At 46.3% G+C, this 24,207-nt stretch overlaps 1 protein-coding gene across 2 annotated transcripts in view; it reads left to right on the top strand.

Annotated features, from left to right (window-relative positions):
* Window positions 1-4,225: 4,225 nt before the first annotated feature.
* Window positions 4,226-24,207, top strand: part of Card11 (caspase recruitment domain family member 11) — a 117,707-nt gene continuing 97,725 nt past the window's right edge. For both annotated transcript variants that reach the window (XM_046453678.2, XM_046453676.2), the window contains exon 1: window positions 4,226-4,378. The gene's annotated coding sequence lies outside the window, so the exon portion shown is untranslated. The remainder of the gene's footprint in view (window positions 4,379-24,207) is intronic.

Raw genomic sequence — 24,207 nt, 5'->3', positions numbered from 1 at the left:
TCCTTGGAGGCTTTTCAGGTCACCAGTCTCCTTTCTTTCTAGCATCACTGTCTCCTTTCCACTCCTGGAAGACAGTTATCCTGTTTGCTCAAACAACCTAATCTCATCCCTGTCTGTCCTGACAGGTGGACAATTGTGATGCTTTCCGCTCCTTTTCCGACCTTCTTAAGGAGTAGCAGCTGGCTGGGGCATGGGGGCAGACGTCACGGATCAGCAGACCACCTTTGCTCCAGGGCCTTGCTCTGCAAAGTCTGGCCTGTGGGCCCATGTCCTTTGGTGAACCCATCCAAGACAAGAACAGAAACTGAGACTAAGCATTTTGAAACTTTAATGGCACTTTTGACATTGCACAATAACCAAGCATGATCGGTTGGCTTGTATCGTCCGTATCTTTTTTTTTTTAAGTTCCATTTTATAGTAATTACTTTTTATTATATTTTACAGAAGAATCAGTCCGTGACAGATGAGACATTTTGTAAAAAGGAGGTTTGTGTTTCACTACAGCCAGCTGGGGGAGTATTCCTTTAGGGAGCCCAGGCAGGGAGAGGTGAGGAAGGCTGCCCCTCTGCCGTATGTCACATGCGAAGGGGTCTCCCTGGTCTGCTGCCCCTGTTCAGAGAGCACCCACCCTCTCTGAGAGCTCCTTAGAAATGTTTCCCCGACTTTGGCCTCAGGGAGAGGCTGGAGCCACACAGTGGGAAGTTGGAGGAGGGAAATGGGGACGCTCCTATCCTAGCAATTGCACCCACAGTTCCTCCCCCCATCATCTGCATCTGCCCTTCCTGCCTCTCCTGCCTGAAGTGCACACCTGACCTGGGGGGCAGAGGTTCCACAGTGGAGAGCGACTCCCATGCTGGCTACCACCTTCTCCCTGCAGGCTCAGGCCAGGCTCCTGTCCCCCTGCCTCCCGCCCTCCGGAAATGCATGGCAAGTCTCATCTCTGTCTCCCACCATTACCAACCCTCCCTGAACACTTCCTTATTGTCACTTCTCCAAAGAAAGTGCTTAATCATTGTCTTGAACCAGAAGTCCTCATTCAATGACTCTGGGGTCACCTTCACTCTGGGGTCTTGGAGGAACCCCATTTTCTTGGGGTGAGAGGACTCCATGAGGTGATGTAATGTTCCATATCATATCCACCCCACCCCATAAAAATAAAATTTCTTAGTGGCAACACTAAAAGAAAAACAGATTAGATTCCTTTTAATAATTTATTTTATTTTACCCGACTTACCTAAAATATTGCTTCAGTGTGCAATCAGCATAAATTTTGGTGGGCGGGTAGGGATTGAACTCAGGGGCACTTGGCCACTGAGCCACATCCCTAACCCTATTTTGTATTTTATTTAGAGACAGGGTCTCCCTGAGTTGCTTAGTGCCTTGCTCTTGCTGAGGCTGGCTTTTTTTTTTTTTTTTTAAGATAGAGTGAGAGAGGGAGGGGGAGAGAGAGAGAGAGAGAGAGAGAGAGAATTTTCAATATTTATTTTTTAGTTTTCGGCGGACACAACATCTTTGTTTGTATGTGGTGCTGAGGATCGAACCCGGGCCGCACGCATGCCAGGCGAGCACACTACGGCTTGAGCCACATCCCCAGCCCTGAGGCTGGCTTTGAACTCAAGATCCTTCTGACTCCGCCTCCTGAGCCGCTGGGATTACAGGCATGTGCCACCAAGCTTGGCAGCAAAAAATTGTTTAATTTTTTTGCACTCCTTTTTACATATGAAGGCTTCAAACTCAGGTGTCTAATAGCACATTAATTCAGATGTTAATTTTCCTCAGAACACTTGGTCTGTATTTAGGTTCTGTCAAGTTCCTAGGTGGATGGACATACTGAAATTGTTTCTGATATACTTGAAAATTTTCCAACAGCATTGAGGACCAGTTTTTAGATTTAGATTAAGATGAGTTAAAGTTAAATAGAATAAAAAATTCAGCTTCTATTCGCACCAGCCACGATAAACATTCAGAAAACTTGGAAGAATTGTCAAGCACTGCACCAGGCGGTTCTGTGTTTTCATAAAGGTTTGCGTTACAAAGGATACACACTTATCAAAACTCATTTCATCAGATAGCTGAAATCTGGATGTAAATTTTGCCTTATGAAAACTATCTAGTTAACGATATACATCATGGAGCATTTAGGGTGACTTACACTGATATCTGCAACTTATTTTGAAATGCATCCAAAAAAAAGATTGATGGATGGAAGGATCAAATAGGTATGTGAGAAAGCAAATACAGCAAAATGTTAATTTTAGAATCTGTGGTGGGGTAAATGGATATTCATGTTTAAAATTGTGAATGAGATTATGGGGGGGTCGTGTCTTAATGAACTATACCTGCATCCAATTCCACTGATAAATCTCAAAAACATAATATTGAGTGAAAGACGGACGCCAGGATCAAAAGGTCAAGCTGTGCAGACTTCCAGTTATATAAGTTCATGAACAGTCAGAGCTGATCTATGCAGCTGGAGGTCACAATGCTGTTACCCTGGTGGGGGAGTAACTGGAAAGGGACCCAAGGGGGATTCCTGGGGACACAGAAGTTTCATGTTTTGATGGAACACAGTGTGGGTGTGGGTTACATAGTTGTGTTCACTCTGAAAATTTGTCAAACTGTACACAGAATGTGTGTACTTGGACCAAATTCATCTCAATAAGAAGTTTTTATTGTTTTTAAGTAACACCTACCTTTTCAGGTCTTGCTAGTGGGAAGCCAGAGCTCTCCTTTAAAGATAAATGTTTCACAAGCAAGTGGTCTACTTCTCTGATCCCGGGAGGGCAGTGAGATGTGTCTTTAGGCATTGAGGGCTCAGAAGCTGGGGACTTAGTGTTTATTTCAGGAACTTTCTCTGTGGTTCTTGCTAACATTCTTGAGCAGGCTTTACAGAAAGCAGACTCAAGTCCTGCCCAGTCCCCAGCCAGGGCATTAGAACCTCTCTGATCCTCTACATGGCCCAGAATCTATGCTCTTCTAGTTACCTGCACCACACCCCAGTTTTCTTGATCTTCCTGAATAGCTGTTCATTTGTTGAATGCCTTTCCCTTGAGGACCTCAAAACTCTCCTAGAATCAAAAGAGGGAGAGAAAGAAGGTAGTGGTAAACTGAGGCAGAGGAGAAGAGCCAGAGAATTGGGGTTAGTGGCTACTCACAAGCAGAGGGCTAGAACCCAAGAAACTTGGAGGTGCCTGATTCAGCCAGATGTTTAATATATTTATTTTTGCAGTGCTGGGGATTGGATCCCCAGTCTTGGGCATGGTGGGTAAGTTTTTTACCACTGAGCCTACCCCAGCCTCATCCAAGTATTTGAGTCCACAGTTCAGGTAATCTTGAGATGGGCTCACCTAGAACCTGAGAAAGCAAAGCACAGTCAGAGGCTCCTTTGATAAACTTTGGGGTCAAGTATTAAGACACCTGGGAGAGAGACTGGCTTCGGAGGGAGAGGCCTGAGAAAGTTTGCAGAGTTCTAGGAATTTATTTCCTTTGTTTTCCTTTCCACCTATTATTTATTTATTTTTTTAAATTTCTTCTATCCTACCTCAAAATAGCGACAGTCACAGATCGCCACTTCCCTGACAAGCACCGTTCAACAGAATTTTAAGGCACAAGCCGGGCCAAGTCTGGGGGTCAAGGGTATTGCCATGAAGTGTTCAGGAGGGATGTGAGAGGTCCTCCAGAGAGGTGCTGACCGGCAGGCATGCCCCAGGAAGCTTCCAGAACGAGGGCTGGAGAGAGGAAAGGGACTTGGAGAGCAGGATTCCTTGCTTCCCATTTCTTTGTACCCTTTCCCTGCAAAATCTGGGATTCCTCAGGATCTGATTTCTCCCAGAGGACCCCTGCCTGGGATGGCCCATCAGGGCCTTGAGAAACTTAGAAAGGGGGGCCCCTCCCAAGGCCACACCTGGATCCATGGGTTTTCTGGGCTGGTGGGGCCTGATAGCCCAGGCTGGGCCCTTCGCTCCAGCTGAGGCAGGTGCCCTGGCCCCATGGGTCCCCCTAGGTCTCCCCACTCTGACCCTCATAAGTCTGTCCCTGCAGTGCCCCACCCCAGAGCCGCCCCACCCCCTCCCCGCCCTCCCTCCAAAGCCCTGGACCAGAGTCCGCCCCTCCCCCTCTTCCTTATCTCTTTTTCTAACCTTTTGCATTTTTTTAGTCTCATTTCCTGTCGGGTTTTGCATTTCCCTCCCCCGCCCCTCCCAGCCTATGACACACTTTCTCTCCTTTCTGCTCCCATCGCCTCTTCGGGTCTCCGGACTCCAGCCCCGGCCGCGCCAGCCCCTGCGGCCGGGCAGCCGGACAGTGGGCGCGGGGCGCGGGAGGCAGCCGGCGGCCTGCGCGGAGGAGGCGTCCGCGCCCGCGGAGCATGAGCGCCCAGGTAGGCGAAGGGGAGGACGCGGGAGGGGACGCGGGGGGGCTCGCGGGCTTTGGCGGCGGGGACCGGGGGCGGGGGGGGGAGCCCACCCTTTCCTCGCCCACCTTCTCCTCCCTCTCCCCTCCCCGCCGCTGCTTCCTCCTGTTACGTCTCCGGGTCTCCTCCGGGTCCCTGACAGCCTCCGGGGTCCCCCTGGCCAGGTTCCCGCGCTCCTTAGAGAGGACGGGGATGAATGGGGGGCCGGAGGCAGCGGCCGGCGGGCGCCCCCGTGCACCTGCCCCGGAGGCTGGAGTAGAACCTGCGCAGGCACCTGAAGGGCCGGAAGTTTCCAGAACACAGCCCAGCCTGACCTGACTCAGAGGCTCCCGAGAAGGTGGGGCCCACGCGGCTCAGGCTGAGACGGGGACCTCCAAAGCGGCGCAGAGGGGGCCGAGGACCGCCCCCCTCCCACGGAGGGCGAATGAGGAGGGGGGATGGTCGGCGTGCAGGAGAGGGCCCTGGTGGCCCCAGCCTGAAGTCACCTCCCAGATGCTCCCGTGGGCGCTCTGCGGCGCCCTCTCTGCTGAGAGACAGGAAGGGCTTTTCTGGCCCTTAGGGGCACCGAGCACAGAGTTACACTGTGGGCTGCAGCCTTCAGCTGGATCAGGACGTCACCTGAGCTGCTGCCTTTCTGTCACTCCTTGCAGTCTCAGCCGAGGGCCGCCTGCACCAACTGGGTCTTGGACAAAACTGACCTCTGTGCGCTCTGCCTGGTCTCCAACCCTTTGATTAGTAGTTTTAAAAAATTTCTCCTGACACTTACCGCTTCTCTTGAAGGTATAAAGTTACGAATCTATCAGAAAGGGAGGAAAAAGTTGGTCTGTCATTCAACCTTTATTTAGTGCCTAACCGTGCATAATGTGTGCCGGAAATCCCGGGAGCCGGGAATTAATGTGAGGACAGGAATTCAGCTTCCATTCTCCACTGCTGTGCTTTGCGGGAACTCCGGCTGCCTCCACCCCTAAGGCATCTGTACAGTGCAGATAGTTCCACCTGGGCCAGCCGTGCTCCGAGGGCAAAGGCAGCCGGCCTTGTCCTTGTCACATCTCAGCGAAATGGTTTGCACCTGAATAGATTTTATTAGGCAAGAATCCGAGTAGTCTCTAGTCTGCACATGAGTGATCCTTGATGTGATTTAAGCAAAAAAAAAAAAAAAAAAAAAAAGTGGCAGAATATACATAACATAAAAATAACAATTTCAATCACTTTTAAGTGGATGGTCCAGTGGCCTGAAGTACATTCGTACTGTTGTGCAGTCATCGATGCTATCTGCTTCCAGAACTTTTCCATCTTCCTAAACAGCCACTCTGTCCCCTTTAAACAATAGCTCCTCTTTCCCCTCACCCCCAGGCCCTAGCATTGCACTTTCTGTGGATCTGACTGCTCTGGGAACCTCATTGAGGTGGCATCAGTGTTTGACCTTTGGTATCTGGTTACTTCCCTGATCATCCTGTCCTGAAGGTGTATCCATCCACGTTGCTGCCTGTCTCCTTACTTGGCCTGAGTAGTGCTCCAATGCATGGAGACACCACATTTTATTTATTCTTGGTACCAGGGATTGCCCAGAGGTGCTTAAACAACTGAGTCACATCCCCCCCCAAGTAGCTGAGGCTGGCTTTGAACTCACCATCCTCCTGCCTCAGCCTCCCTAGCCACTGGGATTATAGGCTTGTGCCACCATGCCTGGCTTCACCCACCCTTTATGTGATAACCTCTAGATTTAACTCTCCTGAAGGCAACAATGTATGTTTGAACCAATCAGTGCTCACTACATAGGTAGCTTTGTGTGGGAAGCACAGGGTCCTTGTCTAAGGAGGTTCTGTTGCACAGGTTGGGTGCACTGATGGCAGTGCAGCTGAGGACACTAGATGGGAAAGAATTCAGAGGAGAGAGGCTGGCAGAGGGCGTGTGGGAGATGGCAGGGCTTGGAAGGCCATCATAGGAAAAGGCTCCAGGCTGTTGTGCAGGAAGGAAGGCCTCGACTTCTTTCTGCACCTTCATATGTGGTGCTCCCCCACCCTTCCCATTAGAGACTTCTTCCTAGGCCAGAAGGGATGTGTGTCTGCAGGGTAGGGGTGGTGGAGATGAAGAGTCTCCTGTGATATTAGGTCTTTATAGTACAGTGTACATGTGAGACCTCATCAAGTCCTGATTTTCTGATAACGATTATGAAAGGGCTCATCAAATGCTGAACAATGAAGCCCCCTCCAATCTGTGTCAAAAACTGTCATCTGTTCTCTCTGTTTTGAAGACAGCATGTCTGGTCAACAGGATGGGGGTTAAGCCCCAGATGGCCACCCTGACTCACCAGGGGTGGGTTGTGGTGGTTTTGCAAAGCCAGATTTGAGAAACGGAGAGATGCGTGTATTCATGACAGAGGGAAGAAAGTGATAGGGGTCAGCTTGCCTCCTTTCAGGTCCGGGAGCTGTCCTAGCTGTGTGGCCTTGGACAGACTTGTCATTTCTTGTGCTCTCTGACATCATTTCTCAAATGGAATCGGGATTTTTATACTAGTTGTTTTCAGCCTTGCCCACGGCATCGGGCATAAAATGAGGAAAATACAAAATATTACTGCTTTGGCAATTGCTACTGAGATCAGAGGTTGGATTCCAGAGGCCAGACCTGGGGATACAGCGCCTGTTCCCCACCGACAGACCAACTGGAGGACCTCCTTGCTTAGTGTGGCTCGGCCTCAGTTTCACAGTCTTACAGTAGAATTTTGAGAATTGAAGAAAATCAGAGCAGATGTTCTACCCCGTGAATATCCTCTTCTTGCTGCTGTGGCTACACTACCCGACTGTTCTAGAATATATTTGGTTTGATTGAAATATGAGAACAGAAAGAAAAGGGAAAGACAACTTTTGAGAAAACCCCTTAAAAATACTTTTCTGATAAAATAAAATTACATTTTTTTTTCTTATTCTTTTTGCCATGCTGGGATCAAACCCAGGGCTTCACATGGGCTAGGTACGTGCTCTACCGTGGAGCTACCTGTCCCTAAAGAAAAATTACAAAGAGCAGATTCCTGGGTGCCAGCCTCTTCATCCAGGCAGGACCACATGGGAAGGACATGGCTAGTACATGCTACATGTAAAGAACATGCCCTCCGGCTGCCCCTCACTCTCCTTGAGGGACCTGCTGTCTGGGTCAGTGGTTTTATTGGGGAGTAATCTTTGGTGCCGTGATTGGTTCAAGGGCTCAAAGATTATAATGGTCACTGTCAAATTTGTGTGATGGGTATCCGTGGCCCAGTGCCAGGGGGTAATAAAAGCTCTCCTCTTGCTTGGCATCTGTTCCCTCTTCCCGCCTCCACCGCCCATAAGCACATCTGTTCAACCTCTGGACCCTGCAATCACTGTTCAGTGGACAATGCTCCTCTGCCCGAGAGCCAGAGAGGTGTGTCCAGTCCCCCAGGAGGGCTCCAGCCTTCCCCATTTGTTTCTGTGTGCAGCATGTCATCCTCCTGACCCCTCTGTCTCAGGGAGGTGTGGCCTTTACTCATAAGTTTGACAGGGACAGAGTGGGGACTCCCCCGTGTTCTATCCCTCGGAACTTCACGTGCCCTGAGGGTATCAAAGGCAGTGCTTGCCATTCCTGACGTGGCTCTCATGCCTAAGAGATAAGATACTATTCTGGAAAGATCTATGTACTTGGAACCAGGCAATCACCCGTGACCGTGTGGCCTCAGCAAAGTCACATGTATAAAATGGGTATAAAAATACCTTCCCTAAATTAACACCGACCAGTGTTTCTAAATGTGCCGCATGTGTCATGGCGCCCCGAGAGCTTCTGCTTTTCAGTTGTGCTTCTGACTTGGTTATTTTGAGACTAGGAGGTGGAACAGGGTGATGAGTTAAAAGCAAAACTGAATACACAGAACCAAGAGCTATTTCTCTAATTTATTACGAACACTTGTCAATCACATAGATACCAGAATCGGCAAACTTTTTCCTGAAAGGCCCAAAAAGTAAATATTTTAGGCCTCATGAGCCAGATGGTCTCTGTAGAAGCAACTCAACTCTGCAAGCCACAGATGGAGAGAGTGTGGCCATCGCTGGTCCAACACAGTGCGGGGGGTGCAGGAATGGACCCTCTGTGATAGTTGATCAACCCCAGAACTATAGAATTCAGGGCAGTGGGAAACTGGCTAAGGTTGCAGACGAGTATAATGTGAACAAGTCAACATGCTTCCGTTATGATTAAATCAATGTGAAGTGATAAAAGAGGGACATCACATTTTTTGACTTTTAGGCTGGCAACACTCAACAAATTTGAAACCTGGTGTTGGCAAGGGAAGGGCAGGCAGGCATTCTTTTTTTTTTTTTTTTTTTTAAATATTTATCTTATTTATTTATTTTCAATTGTAGGTGAACACAATATCTTTACTTCATTTTTATGTGGTGCTGAGGATCAAACCCAGGACCTCACGTGTGCTAGGCAAGCATTCTACCACTGAGCCACAACCCCAGCCCGGCAGGCATTCTTATATAGGGACAATCTGATGATGTTTACCAGCATTGTAAATGAATAAACCCTCTGGCATGGGAACTCTGCTTCTAAGAGACTGTATTACGGACATACTTGTACAAGCATGCAAAGATTTGTAATGCAGATGTTCTTGCAAGTGTTGTTTATTTATAGACAAAAGCTTAAAAGGGCAGAATTGCTCCTCCAGAGCAAGGTCCATCTGCACAGTGGGATTCTGTGAGGTCATTAATGAGGATGAGGCGGATCTGTGGGGATGCAGACATCACGAGTGTGTTTCTTCTCAATGAGTTTCTGGAAGAAAACACATTGCTTATAAGAGTCTGTTTATGCTAGGGACCTCTGGGCGAGGGAGCTCAGTGGCTGGAAAGGGAAATTTTTAAAACTTATTTTGTATCTTTGTCTCTTGTTTGCATTTTTTGTTGACCATGAGTCTTAGCTTTCCAGAATCCCAGCCTCATGCAAAAGGTGGTTTCCTCTTACAGTGGACTCTCATTTCTGCTTTGTCCTAATAAGAGGTCCATGCTAGGAATCACAGGCCTCAGTGTTCCTGCTAAAAGGCAAAACTGGGGGACCCCTCAGTGAGAAATCGGGGTTTTTAAATTAAGATATAGCACACAGTACACTTCACAAATCTTAAGCATAAAGACAGTCATGGTAGCACACACCTATAATCCCAGCGACTCAGGAGGCTGAGACAGGAGGATCTCGAGTTGAAAGCTAGTCTCAGCAAATTATTGAGGCCCTAAGGAACTCAGTGAGACTCTGTCTCTAAATAAAATATATTAAAAAAGGAATGAGGATGTGGCTCAGTGGCTAAGTGCCCCTGGGTTCAATCTCCAGTACCAAAAAAAAAAAAAAAGGAACAAATCTTAGGCATAGAGCTTGAAGAGCTTTCTATATACCCGCGGAGCCAATCACCAGGTATAACTCCTTTCAAGGGCCCATGGGGTCTCTCAGGCCTCTTCCCAGTGGCTCACCTTCCCCTAACCCCAACATAAGCACCACTTCAAGCTAATCCCTGTGGCTTTGCCTGTCCTTACCTTTCATGTAAATGGAGCCTATGAGATGTTCTCTGCCTCCAGCTTTTTTTCTCAGCCACATATGTGAGGCTCATCCAGTTTGTTGCTTCTTGGTGCCTTGTACAAATGCATCACAGTTTATCCGTTCTACTGTTGATAAACATTTTTTTTATGGTGAAAAAAAAAATGTGTATGTAGACTTAGCCAGCTGGACTCAGTCGAGATGATCCCAATTTCACTGGTAACATCCAAAGCGTGGTTATCGGGAGCCAGTGGAACATATGCTTTCTCATCTCTGTCAGGCCTGATGGAGTATTGACCTTGGCTACATCAATGTCACAGAGCTTCTTCACAGCTTTTTAAGTCCGGTGCTCGTTGATTCTTGACATCCACAGTGAACACGAGTGTGTTTCTTCTAATTTCATGGCAGACTCAGTGGAGGGGACTTGAGGATGGAGATTTTTCTTCAGGAAGCTCTCCTCTGAGGATATTTGGGGCTGCCTCTGGAGCCCCAGTGTGGGGTGTGTGTGTGTGTGTGTGTGTGTGTGTCTGTCTGTCTGTGGATGCCTGTTGTGGTTTGGGTATAAGGTCCCCCCAAATTCCTGGGTTAATGCACAATATTCAGAGGTGCAGTAAATATGGGAGCTGTAACCTAATCAGACTGCCTTAGTTTGAATGGATTGGCTGGGTGGTACCTGTAGGCAGGTGGGAGATACCTGGAGGAGGTGGGTCACTGGGGAGGGAAGTTTGCCTTGGAAGAGTTCATCCTCCCTCTCTGCTTCCTCGACTGCTGTCTGCTGAGCTGCTTTCCTCTACCACACCCTCCCACCATGACGTTCTGCCTCACCTTGAGTACAGAGCAATGGATTCAGCCCACCATGGACTGAACTTCTGGAACTTTGAGCCAAAATAAACTTTACCTCCTCTAAGTTGTTCTTGTCAGGTATTTTAGTCATAGCAACGAAAAGCTGACTAACACAGTGCCTTCTCGCTCTGCATTCTTGGCCTGCAGAGCCTTGGCATTGGTTTTGGCTCTGGGAGAGGCAGGAGGCTCCTTCTCGGCTTCCAGCACCATCTTGGTGGAAAGGGTCTGTTGACAAGCATTTGTATGATTTGCACTTTGGGGCCACTGTGATGAAACTACTGTGAGTGTTCTTGTACATTTATGTAGAAAGATGTGGGTTTTTTTATTTTAATTTTTTTTTTTCAATCTAAGGGCAAACAGAAGCCCTGTGCCAGTATTATTTGAGGTTTAGTAAATTATTATTTTAGTGAATAAATGTTATTATGAAGTAAAACTGCATTTTATTGACACTAGTGCTTTGTTCCCTGCTTCTGGAAAGGATTATGTGATTGACTGAAGTCTTCTAAGAAATAGCCTTTTTTAAAAAAAGGGATCTGAGCTAAATTGGTTCAAGGGAAACATTCAGTTGAATGATAATGGTACCCCGTACTTCTTCCCAGGCCTCCTGTCTTCAGTGCTCAGATGCTTTTGAAAACCACATGCTTCTGGGAGCTGGTGTGGACATCCCTGTTTGCAGAGATGTAGACCAAGGAGCATGAAAGGCCCCGTTCCTATGAGCATACCTGATATTAGAAAAGTGTTTCTTCCCATATTCTTTTTTACTTTTACTTTTTTTTCCCTTTGGGGGCCACTGAGGATTAAACCCAGGGCTTCACACATATTAGGCAAGCACCTTGCCACTGAGTCACATCCCCACCCCATTCTTACCATAGTCTTTTTCTTTTTTTAAAGAGAGAGAGAGAAAAATTTTTTAAAATATTTATTTTTAGTTTTCAGTGGACACAACACCTTTATTTTTTATTTGTATGTGGTGCTGAGGATCGAACCCAGCGCCCCGCGCATGCCAGGCGAGCACGCCACTGCTTGAGCCACATCCCCAGCCCTCTTCCCATATTCTTAAGAGACATTCTTTAGCAGGGTTGTCCCAGTTTGGAGAGGTTTTAGGCTGAAGAATGGGGCCAAAGAAGGAAGGGATAGGTTTTTTTTTTTTTTGGTTGCACTGTCAGGGGCCAAACCCAGGGCCCTATGCATGCTAGGCAGGTGCTCCACCACAGAGCTACATCCCATCCCTGGGAAAGGATGATTTTCTCTGACTGTTATGGGTAGGGAAACATCACTGGTTTTCTTTGACTATTATGTGTGGCTACAGCATAAGCAGAAGGCCATTCAAAGGAACAGATCAACCTGTTTCCCCCTTTGTATAGAAATTTTATATAACTTCATATCTTTCTTACTTAATATTAACTACATTTTGAAAAATCCCAATCTTTTGTAGCAAATGGAACCTAAGAGGCCCTCCTGGCCCTAAGCCTGTGGCCCTGCCTCCTCCTCTACCCCGTGTCCTGGCACCTCGTGCATCTGGGCCTGAGCCCTGCCCTGTTTCCAAGATATACATCTGTCCATCTGCCCTGCCCATCTCTGCCCCAGGCCCCAGAGCCCCCTTGTCTATCCAGTGAAATTCTCTGGTATCTTCCTCTCCTATATCATCTATCCCTCTCTCTCTGTGACGTCATTCCCATCGGAGTACTGAGGTGCCACAGTTTCACCCATCTTTAGCACAAACTAACCAACCCATCTGGATTTCATACTCCCCTATAGCTATCACTGCCTATCTCTATTTCTTTTCTTTTTAATGATTACGCTTGGACTGCCGTAACAAAGCACCATGGTCCAGGCGGCTTGAACAGCACACATTCATTGTGTGTCTGAGCTCAAGGTGCTGGCAGGTTGGTGTTTCCTGAGGCCTCTCTCCTTGATGGTGACAGCCACCTTCCCTCTGTGTCCTCACCTGGATGTTCGAGCTCACCTCTAGTGTCTCTCTGTGTGTCTGATTTCCTTTTATTTATTTGTGCCAGGGATGGAGCCCAGGGCCGAGTGCATGCTAAGCATGCCCTGTACTACTGAGTTACACCCCCAGCCCCTCTTCTTTTGATTTTTTTTTTTTTTGCAATGCTAGGATTGAACTCAGGGCCCCATGTGCTCCGTCACTGAGCAATATCCCCAGTCCCCGATCCCTCTTCTGGAAGAACACTAGTCAGATTGGATTAGGGCTCACCCCTACAGCTTCCTTTTAAAATTTTATCATGTTTTCACCAGAAAATATGCCATATGTTATTTCCACCTTTCATTATTGCTTGAAATTTTCTTCGTGGCTAATTCATGCTGGAATTTTGTAAGACTGTTCTATGTGCGCTTGAAAAGAATTTGTCTTTCCTACTTGTTTGATACAGTGCTCTCTGGATCTGTTAGAACATGTTGATTATCTTTGGTCATCTGTGACTGTACCTGCTAGTCCCCTTCTCGGGGCCCTTTCTGAAGTCTCTTACTGACCGTGTCTTTCCCAGTTTCTTGTTTTCCATCAGCTTTACTGTGTGTGCTTCTCAGCTGTGTTCTAAGGCACATGGTCATTGACAGTTCTTCTCCATAGCATAAAAATCTCCTTTGTCGCGGGGGTGGGGTGGGGGATGGGGGGGCTGGGGTTGTGGCTCAGCTGTAGAGCACTCGCCTAGCATGTGCAAGGCCCTAGGTTCAATCCTCAGCACCACATAAAAATAAATAAACAAAATAAAGGTATTGTGTCCAACTACAACTAAAAAAATAAATATTAAAAAAAATCTTCTTTGTCCCTTTTAATGTTCCTTCCCTATTTTTTGCATGAAGAACAGCAGTCCTACTGGTCCCATCCCCCAAAGAACTCATTTAAACTTAATCTACTCTTTAAAGACCCTGTCTTCAAGTAGAGTCACATTTCAACGTTCAGGGACTTAGGGGTACAGCATAAGGATCTGAGGATAACACCTTCATAGCAAATCCCTTTGAATGTGTTGTCTACACTGGCTGTCCCCAGTTCCTATTCTCCCTTTCCATATCGAACCCACTTTAGTGGGGCTTTTGCCCAGGCAATCAATTTAAACAGCTCTGATCTAAGTCACTGCTGCCTCTGTCCTGCAGTCTGTTCTTAGTCCGTGATCTTATCAGCATGTGATACCATTGATTCTTCACCTCCTGGAAACACATATTCATCTGGCTTTGGGCCCCTCTCCTGGTTTTTCTCCCACTTAACTGACTGCTGCTCCCCAGTCTCTCTTCCCTGACTGCTCGCATCCCCTGATCTCTGAGGCCCAAGCCAGAGCTCAGTCCCCTCCCCAGGTGGCCTCATCTGCCTCATTGCTTGAAAAGTCATCTATGTACCAGTCACACCCAGGTTTGTATCTCCTGCCCAGACTCCCCTCCTGAACTTGAGTCTTGACGTGTCCACTGGGAATGGATCCAGAAATCAAAGTTGGGGTTTCCTGGTGCTGAACTCTCTCTTCTGTCCTGCCAGTTGCTCAGGGTTAGGCTCCTTGAGTCATCTTTGATTTGTCCCTTGGGAGTAGTAATTTGTCCATTTGCTCAGAAAAACCAATTTTCTCTGGCAAGGTCATGAAAAAGTCATTCTTCTGTCCTGTTAATGCATCTTGGTGGGGAAGATGTGCACTCTATGGGCAGCAGATGGGGGACAGCCTGGTGCACTGGGGAAACCGCTGGCTTAGAAAGGGGATTTGGATTTTGGATCGTCTCACCCATTGGACAGTCTTGACCAAGTCCCTTCTCCTCTCTGGGGCTCAGTTTCTTCATATGTCAAGTGAGAAGATTAGGTAGGGCTTGAGATGATAAATGGATTTGATCTTGGAGGCCAATCAACTAATAATGGCTTGCTGGAGCATTGCATTGAGCTCTGGAAGAGAGTTCTGTAATTGATTGTCAATGTCTGCCATGGGTGTGAAACTGAGAATTGAAGCTTGGCTGCCCCCAACTAGTCATCCCTACAGGACCCACTTTAAAAATCCACAGTGACCCTGTGACCTTGAACGAATCACTTCACTCCTCCGAGATTTCATGAACAAGATGGAGATAAATAATCCCTGCCTTCCTGCTACACAAAATTGCTCTAAGGAGCCTAGGAGATAAGTAGGTGAAAAATGGCGCTGGAAATACCAAAGCATTCTGTAAAGAAGAGGCTTTATTTTTATTAAGTGGCCTCTTCAGTTTTGAATTCTGTCATTGGTTGTGCCCTCCTCTAGACCGGCCTTGGCTTTCACCTTGAATGTCTTCCTTTGTCTTCTCCTGCTCTGTCGCCCTAGTGCTATTAGGATTCCCCTGGGGTTGATGAGAAAGGGACTAATTTGGATGCTAGGTGTAGGATGTGATCCTTCTGAGCTTGGAGCATCTCAGCATCTCAGTATCTTTCACAGCCTCGGGGGCTGGTGCAAGTCAGGCGGTTTTCTTCAGGGTCACCCTTGCATAATAGAACCCCAGAGCTCCTGACCCCCACCCTGTGTCCTCACCTCTAATGATGCTTCTGCACAATGGATGGGAGAAAATCTTCCCCAATTGAGGTTTTTATCTCCCTTAAGGGTTCATTCTTATTATCCAAATCTCTGCAGTTAAATTAATTCTCCAGTTGGGCAGTTAGGAGCAGTGGGTCCCCCTGGGTGCGCTGGGAGGAGCTCTGGTTAATTTCTAGAGGGCAGCTGGTAGGATCCAGTGGAGACATCCAGACATCTATTTTTGTTACCTGATGAAAACACCGTGGTCCCTAAATCTACAAGGCCTGTTTCTTTCACCTTGAATGTGGTTAATGTCCTGTGTTTTGTACCAAAATCCCAAACAGAGCTTCCGTTTGCAGCCTCCTGGATGTATTAACTTTTCCCAGGGACCCAGGGGAGCCATCAGTTCTTCTATTATTTGGTTTAAGCAAAGCTTTGGGGCATTTCTTCTTGCCAGTGGTATATTCTGAGTCGGATTCATTGCCTGGGCTCTTATTTATTAGCGAGTGTGTTTTATTGTAATGCGTTTCATTTCCTTCTCTTTTACTTTGGGCTTCGTTCTACAGCCTCTGTCATGAACAATGTTTGCTGCTGTGTGAAATGAGATGCATTCAAAACTCTTTCAAGACATAAAGGTGTTTTTTTTTTTCTAGTTTGATTTTCTTCTTTTTATTTTAAAAATTTTTTTTTAGAAACAGATAAATAAAGGACTTGAGTTTCCTGTAGGACTGGAAACAGTGAATCAGATTTTTGTTTTGTTTAAAACCTGAAAATCTCAGTCTGGATGAAGCTGAAGGCTGTGTTTAGGGGTTTGAGTTGTCACCCCTTCCGGGCGGGCCATTCCATGGGAGGGGGAGCCACCTACAGAGACCGATTTGAGAGGTACCAGAAAGGTTGCGTGACTCACAATGCTGCTCAGGGCTCGGTGGGCACTGACACTTCCTCTGCTGACTTGCCTGTTCCGGGTGGTGGCAGGGAAGGGTGGGGGATGGCATTTTAGTGATTCAGCATTTGGCATTACTCATAGAATAGTGGTTGTGATGGGCGTGGGCTCTGCTCCTGCCAGCCATATGATCTGGGACAAGTCGCCGAACTTCTTTGCACCTGTGTTCTCGTCTATGAAATGGGATGAGACCAGCACCCTTCCACAGCAAGTTAAATAAGACACCACCTACCGCTGCCACCCATGTGCAGCAAGCACCGTGCTCAGGACAGGCCTGTAGCTGCCAGGTGCCAATCTTGCTGTAGTTGCATGCCACTCATTAGCAGGGTAACCCAGAGCAAGTGCCCAAGGGTCCCTTTCAAATCTAAAATTTTAGCATGAACCCTCTGCAATGCTTTACTCATGTTCTTTTGCCTGATCTCCAACCATCACTTCATTACTCCGGCTACCCACTGCTAGGGCTTAAATGTGTCTCCCCAAAAGCATGGCTGGAGACTGAATCCCCCATGGAATAGTGTTGAGGGGTGGGACCTTTAAGAGGTGATTAGACTGGGCACGGTGGCATGTACCTGTAATCCCAGTGGCTCAGGAGGTGGAGGCAGGAGGATTGCAAGTTCAAAGGCAGCCTCAGCCATTTAGTGAGGTCCTAATCAACATTGCAAGACCTTGTCTCAAAATTAAACAGCTCTGGGAATGCTGCTCAGTGATCGAGCACCCTGGGTCCAATCCCTAGTACAAAAAAAAAAAAAAAGATCATGCGTCAATGTTGTCATCACAGGAGGGATAGTTACCCCACCCCCGGGTAGGTTTCCACTCTCTTCTGTCTCTCGCTCTCTCTTGCCCATGATCTTTTGCCCTTTCACCATGGGAAGATGTAGTAAGCAGGTTCTTGCCAGATGCAGCCTCTTGCTCATGGGCTTCTCCTCCTCCAGAAGCATAAGCCAAATAAATTTCTGTTTGTTATAAATTATGCAGTCCATGGTATTCTGTGATAGCGGCAGAAAATGGACTAAGACTCCCACATATTCATCCACTAAGATACGCCCAGCATCAACCCTGTGCAGACACTGCGAAGGATAAAAGGTGAAAAGACGGAGTCCCTGCCACAACTCGTCTGTCATCTGGTGAGGAGACAGGCGTATAAACAGCCAGTTGCAAGGTGAGGCTGTCGCTCTGAGTGATGCCCAACATGTGGACAGACCTTAGGGAGAGGGATAGACAGGTGTGCCTGAAGGAGTAGGACAGCTCAGGGTGAGCCATCGGGGCATTCTGAACAGGGGCTGTGAGCCAGGATGGTTGTACAGGTTACAGAGATCACAGACAGCAGGGAGGAGATCAAGTGGGACCCCCCCCCAGGCAAGAGGCCAGCCCTGATTGAACGGGACACATGGGCCAGGTACAGTTTTATTGTTATTACAGTAAACTTCGCATTGAAGTGTAGCATACACACAAGAGACACGTGTGGACCCCAAGTGAGCACATCCTGGTCACCAGTGACACCCAGATCAAGAAATAGAACATGACCAGCTGAAAAACAATATCGCCATAGAATAAGAACTTTAATGTAAGAATTTTTAAAGAATAATGTTGTAATAGAGTAATGACTTTTAACATAAGAACTTTTAGTATACGTATGTCCCAAATATTGCATTGGACATTCTTGCAGTAAAAATTATTTGTTTATTCAGAAAATAAGTATAATGGGGTGTCCTGTACTTTATCTGACAACCTTAGCTTTATCAATGTTGCTTCTTATAGCGATACATCGTTTGGCTTTTGTTGCCAATAATAATCCATTTTGTGAATTATCCAGATTTTATTTATGCCACTGTTGATTGGCTATTGTGAATAATGCTGCTACAAGCACTCTTATGCATCTATTTTGGAAATAAGTGTTTACCCACCCAGGAGTAGGCTTGCTGGACCCTAGGGCATGTTCACACTCTGCTCTAGTAGGTGCTGCCAAATAGTTTCCCAAGGATGTCATTTCAGGCTGTGTTGCCCTCGGTCATGGCTGAGGCTTTTGTTTGCTCTCTGCTCTGAGACGATACTCACACCCGGAATTGTCTCTTCATTTTGGACATTCGGGTGGGTATGTAGCCAGACAAACAATTCTGTGGTTTTAATTTGCATTTCACTTATGACTAATTTGCATTTCACTTATGACAATTAGTCATAAAAAAACAAAATTTTTCTTGTTTATTGACCATTTTGGATATCCAGCTTTGTGAAGTATCCATTCAAGTTTTTTGCCCATTTTTCTATCGAACTGCCTTTCTTATTGAACTGTATAAGACAGGTGTGTGTCCTTTGTCAGATGCATGTACTGCAGATATCTTTCCTTGGTTGTGTGGCCTGACTTTCACTCTCTAATAGTCTATTTATGAATGGGAGTTTATTTTAATGTGGTCCAACTCACGTGTGTAAGTTCTTCTGTATGGTTAGCTCTTTCTGAGTCCTACTTAAGAAAGATTTTGCCTATCCCAAGATGTATGTTTTCTTCTAAAATCTTATTTCATCTTCCAAATTTATATCTATAACCTGTTTAGAATGATTTTTCCCTTTGAAGTCAATTTTTTGCACCTATTGTAAGTATACAGTTCAATGAGTTGTGATAAATGTATATAGCCATGTAACTACAACCTCAATCAAGATACAAAACATTTCTGTCACCCCTAAAAATTGTCCCACATCCTTTTTGTTCTCAGAATGTCAGACCCCACCTCAAATCTATTGATCTCTTTAACAAGATCTCTTTAACAAGATTCCCAGGGACTTTTTTTTTTTTTTTTAAGTACTGGGAATTGAACCAATGAATCCTTATCCACTGAGCCACATCTCCAGGCCTTTCTATGTTTTATTTTGAGACAGGGTCTTGCTGAGTTGCTTAGGGCCTTGTTAAGTTGCTGAGGCTGGCCTCTAACTTATGATCCTCTTGCTTTGGACTCCCAAGTTGCTAGGAGAATAGGCACATTCTCAGGTACTTTGTATGCACATTAAGGTTTAGAGACAACCCAAGTTTCTTTGGAGAAAGATGACAAGCCAAACATGCTGTTCCTCTTGTATAATTAGCCTCAACAGTAGAAAGTCAAGGTAAATGGTCGATTACCAAGTTTGGGATGGGGAAAATGAGAGAGGGACTAAATTGGGAAGAAACTATGAAGCCATTACAAGAATATTCTCTACCAGGTATGGTGGTGCACACCTGTAATCCCAGTGGCTGGGGAGGCTGAGGCAGGAGAATCTCAAGTTTGAAGTCAGCCTCAGCAACTTGATGAGGCCCTAAGCAACTCAGCAAGACCCTGTCTCAAAATAAAACATAAAAAGGGGGGCCGAGGTTGTGGCTCAATGGTAGAGCTCTCGCCTACATGAGGCACTGGGTTCAATCCTCAGTACCACATGAAAATAAATAAATAAATAAATTAATTAATTAAAAAAACATAAAAGGGCTGAGGATGCAGCTCAGTGGTTAAGTGCTCCAGGTTCAATCCCCAGTGTGTGTGTATGTATATATATATGGTTAAAAAAATATATGTATGTGTGTGTGTGTGTGTGTGTAGCCAAATACTATCACATGGCTAATAATAAAAAGTCGTGGTCCCTGCCCATCCCTTCCCACTTCTGAATTCCACTCTTCCAGCATCTTAATTGTCACTTCTCCAGATGACAGCTTATCCTCATTTCTGTCCTTGGGCCCTTGCCCCCCAGGCCTCATCTTCCACTAAGCAAACCTTCTCCCTCCTGCCACTGACCCTCTAACCCCACATGTGTGCCCGCCTCCTGTGGCAGGGGGGTCCGAGGTCTGAGGCTCTCTGGGGCTCTGCAGGACCAGCAGGTTCTCTTCTCTCCAGCTCTTTGACCACTAAGCCAAACGTTGGTTTCTTCTCTCTCTTAAGTGTATAGGTGTTTTTAAATTGTGAATTAAATTTCTTTTAAAAATGCAAACAAAAGCATGCTTGCACACATATAATATCAAGAACACTGGCAATAAGATTCCACATTAATGAGTTTGGACTTTATTGGTTCATGGCAGAGATTCTATTAAACTCATTTTCAAGGGGACGTCCACTTGTCCTAGCACCACCGCCTCCCTCCGCTGATCTGCAGGGAGCCAAGTTTCTCATACATCAGATCTCAGACAATTGTGGCTTTAAATCTGAGTTCCCTCTTCTGTTCCTTAGAACAATGAGTCTTTCTCTGAACAAATACCAAACTCTCTCTCCCTCCCCTCATTTTTTGCCTTCCTGCGCTTTGAGTGTTATTTGATTTCACTTTTATTCTTTCTTAGTGTATCAGTTATACTTCTTTAAGAATTTCTAAGTGACTGCCTAAGAGTTTACTTTAATTTAGTTTTGTTTTGAGACAGGGGCCTCAAACTCCTGGGTTCAAGGCATCCTCCCACCTTAGCATTCTGAGTAGCCATGCCCACCAGCTTAGAAAATACATTTTAAACTAATCTAAATCCACTTCCCCCCCCCCCTTTATTTGTACCAGTGATTGAATCCAGGGACGTTTAACCACTAAGCCACTTTTTTTTTTTTTTTTTTGAGACAAGGTCTTGCTAAGTTGCTGAGGGTCTTGTTACATTGCTGAGGCTGGCCTCAAAACTTGCCGTCCTCTTGCCTCAGCCTCTTGCATCACTGGGATTACAGGCATGCACTGCCTCACCGGGCTGTGAGATGTGTTTTTGTCGTTCTGTATTCTGCTTGGCGATGTTCTCTGAACTTCCTGCATCTCTTTTGTTCAATGGGGAATGTCCTTGGCCATTCTCACTTCCCCTCTTTCTTTGCTTCCTCCTCTTCCTCTTCTCCCTCTGCTCCTCCAAGTATGCATATTCTAGGCTTTTGATATGAGCCAGCACCTCTTGGGTGTTCCATTCTGAGGGTTTCTTTCTATTTGTTTTGCCTTTGCAGTTCAGCCTGGGAATCCACATCACCCTGGGCTCACGCTCACGCTCTTTCCTCGGCCACTCCGAGGCTCCTGGTGAACTCACTCAGGGAAGGTGTCCTCTTGTCTACTTGCCGTGTGACCTTTTGATTCTTTCTTACAGTTTCCATTTCTCTGTCTATTTTACCCATTGGTTCTTACATACTGTCTGCCTTTTTTCCCCATTAGAGTCCTCAACCTATTAGTCATAATTCTTGTAAATTCCCTCTCTGAATAATTCCAGCTTCTATGTCGTATCTGCGCCAGCTTCTGACATCGCTCTGTCTTTCAGAGTGTTTTTTCCCTTGTCACTTGTCATACCTTGTACCTATTTGTTGACAGTACAGGTGCTGTTGGGTAATGGGAGAGCTGAGGCGGGTTTAGCGGAAGGCTTTACATTACTCTTGCTAGGATTCGGCTTCTGTGCAACGTGTGCTAGTCGGAGAGGTGCCTGGAGCTCCAAATTGCTCCAGTGTCCTTGCTTTTGCTCCTTCTTGTCACCATGCTTTCTGTGCATTCCTCCCCAGAGCCCGGCTGACTTCTAGCTGTCTTCGCTGTGACCCACCCTTGTTAGGCTAGAGCCTGTGGGTGTCCTGGTGAAGTGGAGGGGGGGGTGACCTATAATCTATGATGACATTCCAGCCTTTTGGTGGCCTGTGTGCCAGGGCTATGGCATTCCTAAGTAATTCTCCAGTGATGTGGTCTCCTATCTGCGCCCAGCTCCAGCTGCTATGTCCACAGTCTGTTCCCTTGACCCTGGACCCTGCTGACTATGTCTCCCACTTAGGTGAAACAGGAAGTTTGGAGGGCCTGGAGAGGGGAGAAGCCCCCTCTTCCTCCAGGTGAGATGAAGCTTCTCATTGTTGTCCGACAACCCCCATGTGACCAGGCCTTCCTTGTGGAAGGCCTCTGGTGCATTTCAACATGGATACTCATCCCTCTGCCATAGCCCCCAGGGGATCTTTCTGAGACCCTCACTGGGAGGAGTGGTGGCATTCCTGGGGGGATAGCCCAACTAAGCGTTCTGGTCCGTGATGTGACCATCATCAGCCTCTTGTGATCCGTCAACATTACCATCCTGGTGTTCCTACGAGTTTGTGACCCCAGAGGTTTGTGCTCCATACAAGCAGATCTCAGCTGATGTATCCATCTAGAAGTTGGTGACCTTCAAGTTTCCAAGGTGGCAATTTGATCGGTGACCTTAGTTCTCTGATGAATCCAAGAAAATTGTGATTCTAGGGTTTGCCCAGCATTTTGAGTTTTGTTTCGGTGAGGATGGGAATTGTGACTTCTGAGCTCTTTCTATGTCGAAGCCCAAACCAGAGGTCAGTACCTCCCTGTCTCCATACAGTGTGCTTTAGTTCATGCAGGCCACCCGGTATGGCACATTGTCCCTGAAATGATCATGTCTTGAAGAAAGAAAGTCTTTTTCTTTTTTTTCCTCACCCATAACCCAGGGTGGTTTTCAGGATGGCAGGTCAGCTGACCTCCACGCAGGTGTTCGGGGACCAGGACTCTCCGTCATGCTCCTCACTGAGGCATCCAGTCAGTGCACAAAGGCTACACAGAGGGGGCACTTATTATGGACCAGGCTGCAAGCTGAGCACATCACTTGTGTGCACATTGCCTGAAACAAACTTAGTGCTCTGGCCACACAGAGCCAACTTACATTCTGTAAGAACCTCTGTTAGGATATTTGTCAGGGAGTTGTATTGGGTCTATACATCATGTTGGGGAGAACCAGCATTGTGTTAGTTAGCTTCTCATCACTGTGACAAACCCCTGGGAAAAACAACTTAAAAGAAGAAAGATCCACTTTGGTTTCAGAGGTCCCAGTCCCTGGTTGACTGATTCCATTGATTCGAGACTGAAGTGAGGCAGAACATCATGGTGGCCTGGAAGGAGAGAGAGAGAGAGAGAGAGAGAGAGAGAGAGAGAGAGAGAGAGAGAGAGAGAGAGAGAGAAAGGAGACAGGGACAAGATATAGTCCCCATGGGATTCCCCAGTGACCTGCTCCTCTGTAGTGCCCTACATGCCTACAGTTTCCACCACTTCCCAATAAAGCATTCAAACCATTAATCCATCAAATGGATTAATCATCTGATGAGGCTAAAGCCTTCCTAATGCCTTACCTGTGAACATTCCTGCACTGGGGACCAAGCCCTCAACACATGAGCCTTTGGGGGACAGTCCAGATCCAAACCACGACAGGCATCTTCATGGTTGTATTTCTGTCTTTGGACTTGTATTCATGTTTCCTTTTACTTGGGTCTGCTTTGACTTTGAAAGAAGTTTCATGATTTTTCCCTGTGAACATCTTGCTTAGTTTTTGTTGAATTTCTTCCTAGCATCTTCTGTAGTTTGCAACATTATAAAGAACATCTTTTTACAATTTGCATTTATGTGTCCAGCTAGTGTAGAGACATGCAGTTCATTTTTAAATATTCAAGCTTGGATTCAGAAACTAGGTTAGACTCTTTTAAAAAATGCTAATGATCTCTGCTTTTCTCTATGTAAATGATAATATCTTCGTGAATTATGATGGGTTTTCTTCTTTTTACACTTATAGCTTTTATTTCCTTTTTCTTTCTTTTTTTTTTTTAATTTTTGTTACTGGGGATTGAACACAGGACACTTTACCACTGAGCTACATCCCAGCCCCTTTTTATTTTTTATTTTGAGACAGGGTTTTACTAAATTACTTAGGACTTCACTAAGTTACTGAGGAATAGCCTCAAATTTGTGATCCTCCTACTGCAGCCTCCAGAGTCTCTGATATTTCAGGCATGTGCCATGTCACCCAGCTAGCTATTGCTTTATTTTTATATCCTGCTGGGTGACCTCTACAGAGAAGCATTGAACAGTAGTATCGATGATGATGTTTTTGTTCCAATCCTGGCAGAAAAGCTTTCAAGGTTTTACTTTTAAGTATTATAAAGTGTGCTGGAGGATTTGGGGGAATTTCATTAATTAGATTAAGAAAGTCTGTTTCCTTTCTGTTCTTACTTTGCCAATATATGTTATCACGAATACATGTCAAATTTTATCCAATGCTTTTTCTATAGTTACTGAAATGCCCATAT

This window comes from Marmota monax, unplaced genomic scaffold, assembly GCF_021218885.2.
Source record: "Marmota monax isolate L192 unplaced genomic scaffold, Marmota_monax_Labrador192_F-V1.1 WCK01_AAM20220418_F8-fsc00148, whole genome shotgun sequence".
Taxonomy (NCBI): domain Eukaryota; kingdom Metazoa; phylum Chordata; class Mammalia; order Rodentia; family Sciuridae; genus Marmota; species Marmota monax.
This window is presented reverse-complemented; position numbering and strand designations above follow the sequence as displayed.